The sequence below is a fragment of the Trichoplusia ni genome, chromosome 1 (assembly GCF_003590095.1).
Source record: "Trichoplusia ni isolate ovarian cell line Hi5 chromosome 1, tn1, whole genome shotgun sequence".
NCBI classification, from domain to species: Eukaryota; Metazoa; Arthropoda; class Insecta; order Lepidoptera; family Noctuidae; genus Trichoplusia; species Trichoplusia ni.
In genome coordinates, this window is record NC_039478.1 from 2,804,152 (window position 1) to 2,808,545 (window position 4,394).

Consider the following 4,394-nt stretch of genomic DNA (forward strand, 5'->3'; position numbering starts at 1 on the left):
ATTCCGTCATCACCCGGCGCCTTGTTGTTCTTTAGTTGTCTGAGAGCTGCCTCTACCTCGCCCGGGTCGACATCCGGGATGTCCTCGGTGTAATGGCGCGTGAGTGGGGCTCTGTGGTCATCTACGCCTTGTCTCGGTGGTTTAGTCGTCCGTGATGCGTATAGGTGTCTATAGAAACTCTCAATTTCCTCCAGAATCTCGAACTTAGAGGTGACGGTCCTGCCATCCCCGGTCCTCAGTTTCGCCAGATGGGGTCTGCCTAATTGCTGAGCGAAGACTTTGGTGCCTCTATTTCGCTCAATCGCAGCCTCGATCTTACGAGTGCTGCAGCGTAAAGTCTGTATTTAGATCTATACTCCGCTACTTGCAATTCTTCCAGAGGAATCTTTCGAATTTTATAATTTTTTACACGTCTCGTTAACATCATATGACTTTCAACTTAATTTATGTATCACCCTTGAATCTTCAATAATAGGAGCGCGTAATTTTCGAGTGTCCGCGCTGTGACGTCAGCCTGTCTCGTTGGTAGCGCAAAGTTATGATCATTTTAACGTCCTAACATCAGTATATTCCACTGTTTCAGATCAGAACCTTGATTTTGATACCAAACACGAGCATTTTATGTTAAATTAATGTTATAATAATGTAATAATGCAAACCGATGCAAAGACAAATTTGTCGTGAACTGGATTTTTACTCTCGTTTCCTTTAATTGCAAGAAAAACTCACCTGTACTAATGAAATTAGTTTTTTTAAGTCACATTTTCGTCTTATGTGTCGATTACTAATTTAATTCCAAAGGCTCATGAAGCCATAATTTAAACTATCTGGTATAATATATACACAATGGTTACTTCTTTCCACAAGTCTTTTTTATGATCGAAATTAATCTCGGTATCATAGTAAATGCTCGCGGTAGGGTTGCGCGGCTGACGATACGTTAGAAGCGAATATCGATCCACCCCACAGGCCGCCACCCGCTGTGATATTCAAGCATTTAAATCTTAAATGCTAGAAACTAAACATATAAAATAATAGATTAACCTAGAAACTTGTAGCTTGCCTAACCTTGTGTGTATTTTTCCTTGTGTCATAATGTACCGTTCAATATTTAACCGTACCGTTTAACAATCTATAATCATCTAGAGGATCGCCTGAACTATTCGTTACTCTGTCGAAATAACGTGATCATATTTGACAGTAAAGATCTCTCTTTGATACCAAACCCGGCCATTTGTGAACTAGTAAGAAACCAGTTCTTTACTCCTTAACGTATTTAATAAGTTATTACTTATTTCATTTTTAAGTCTCTTAATATATTTGATCCTTCATGCAGTTAAAACAGAGTATACAAATATTTATGTAATGACTAGCTGACCCAGCAAACGTTGTTTTGCCGAATCAATTATTTCTAGTTGTATACATTTTTAATGCCACATTATAAAAAAATGAAAAGAAAAAATTTCATCCCAAAAAAAAAGTTTTGTCTGTGCTTACCATGAACATTAGACGTTAGCTGATTCTCCGACCTACTGAATACGCATAGAATGTATGAAGTCATGTGACTCGCATGACTTCAGTATATACCTTATACTTTTCATAATAACTACAGAGCGTAGTTTCATTTCAATTTCATGTTAAAACAGAGCATGTGGGTTCGAGTCCCACCGCGGTTCTGTCCAGACATTTCATTCGTTTTGTATTTTTTTCCATTATTCTTATCTTTAGTTATTTTTTAAATATAAATTTATACTTGCACATTGAATTATCGTGTAAAAACGCGGGATCTGATAAACATTTTATCTTAACGATAATCCCTACAAATATTATTAATGCGAAAGTAGCTCTGTCTGTCTGTCTGTCTGTCTGTCTGTCTGTCTGCCTGCCTGTCTGTTACGCTTTCACCACTGCACTGATTTTAATGAAATTTGGTACAGAGATAGAGTTGATCTTGAGAAAGAACATAGGATAGTTTATCCCGGACTTTTGATTAGTTCTCTTGGAAACGCGATATAACCAACCTCGACGCGGGCGAAGCCGCGGGCGAAAAGCTAGTTTATGATAAATTTGCATTATTTCACCCAAAATCATATACTACTAATTGTCAACACTGTGTTTTACTGTAATTTTTTTTATGTAACGTACAATAATATTTGCAAAAATGTATTTTGAACTGTTTTATTAACTCGCAGTTTGTCTGAACTGTTGCGTAATTGATAGATACATTCGTATTTGGAGTTTCAATAAAATGTTAAATCTTACTATTGTTGATGCATCTACTAATAATATTAATGCGAAAGTATTTCAGACTGAGTCGTTCAAAAATCAAAAATAAGTTTTTATTTCAAGTAGGCCGTTTTCCAGGCACTTTCAAAACGTTAAGGTGATGGCTCTAGTTGCGCGGTTCCAAAGTGTCACTCTTATGGAGAAGAACCGGCAAGAAACTCCATAAGTTACTCTTTTTAAAAGTAAATGTATACAATATATTTTTTACAAATATTATGTTTATGCAGGAACAGCGGAAAATGGTAAAATGATTAAAAATAATAATAAATCCAACAATGGAAAAAAGGTAAATTCTACTAGGGTTTACACTGTTGATGCATTTACAAGGCAAAGGCGAGAAAAAAAAGCAAAATGAATATTTTACATACATTAAATAATATGTAGTCCTAATGAAATCCTTAACAGGAATGTCAAGGCATGTCAAAACCTTCAGGAATGAAGACGTGGAAACTAATAGTAGCAAGTGAGACAAAATTGATCTAGTCGACCACCAGGGAGGCCACATGTACCGAGACAATACTAAGACCAAGCGTTTTTATCTTATTTGATCAAGCCGTGAGTAACAACCGCCTTACCATCTTCTAAACTCACACTGACCTTTGTAATAGGTTAAGGTACTCGTTCTATTAGCGGTAGTCCACATTTGAGACGAAAGAAATACAGGAGTAGTGGCGTGAGACGATATCTTTACCTCTACGCAGCCTACAGAAAATGTCTACGCTTCGTAGCACAGGACTACGAAATTTGAATTATTCGGAGATAGTTGAACCCACGGTGTTGTTACTGGATCCATATAAAATTTACAAAGTACTTCTTTTACTCTAATGGATGCAAACACTCAATTTAAGTTGCTTTAATTTATTGCTGACATTCAAGGCGACGCGACGCTTGTTACAATTAGTACTTATTGTCAGACGTCAAATACAGGCAATGTGTAAGTGGCCGCGCGGCGGAGTGAGCAACAGTATGTCGTCGGTTGCGTAATCTTTTCACTATCGAAACTGAATTATGAGAATGTATTTATTTTTTTCAGATCAAAACCTTAATTTTGATACCAAACACGAGGATTCTATCTAAAATTTATGTTTGATTAATGTAACAACGCAAGTCGTGCGAAAACCAACAATGAATAGAAAAAACTGACCCAATATTCGATATTAATTTAAAATTCCCAAAGCTCGTTTAGCCTTGTGAATCATCATTGTTTACTTATTTTTTATATCAAACAATGATTTGATAATTTGAACTCAAGTTTGCTTAGAACGTGTTTTATTTTATTTATCTTACAAAAAACACATGATCTAGTTTATCTTCCCAGTGTTTTGTGAAATAATGCTTTGTTTTCTTGTTCGGGAGGTTAAATGTGGACATTTTATTACTATTGTATTCTGTTATAGCCCTAACTTATATCCGTTCATTAGAAAACGCTAGCGGTAGAGTCGCGCGGCTGTGGTGATGCGAGAAGCGAATATCGATCCACCCCACTGGCCGCCACCCGCTGTGATATGTATGAATAATAGCATTATTACAATATTAGAATGGTACGAATAAAGATAATTATAATGTAATATTTCAAGGAAATCTACTTCTTAAATAAAATACAACATTTATGTAAATATTTCTTGAAAAGAAAGAGATATCCCACCAAAAATATTTTCATGTAAAATGTTGCCAAGACGAGCTCATATGACTCGCACTGTCAAAAAGTTATCAGATCTCATGTAGAGCCAAGCTTCTAACACTACACGCCCTAACTTCACAAACTCTACACCTTAGTCAACATATGTGGCTGGAAAATGTATCTTTTAAAAAAACAAACTAATTTCATTAGTACAGGTGAGTTTTTCTTGCAATTAAAGGAAACGAGAGTAAAAATCCAGTTCACGACAAATTTGTCTTTGCATCGGTTTGCATTATTACATTATTATAACATTAATTTAACATAAGATGCTCGTGTTTGGTATCAAAATCAAGGTTTTGATCTGAAACAGTGGAATATACTGATGTTAGGACGTTATAATGATGATAACTTTACGCGACCAACGAGACGAGGTTTTATAGTCTTTGAACGAGACAGGCTGACGTCACAGCGCGGACACTCGAAAATT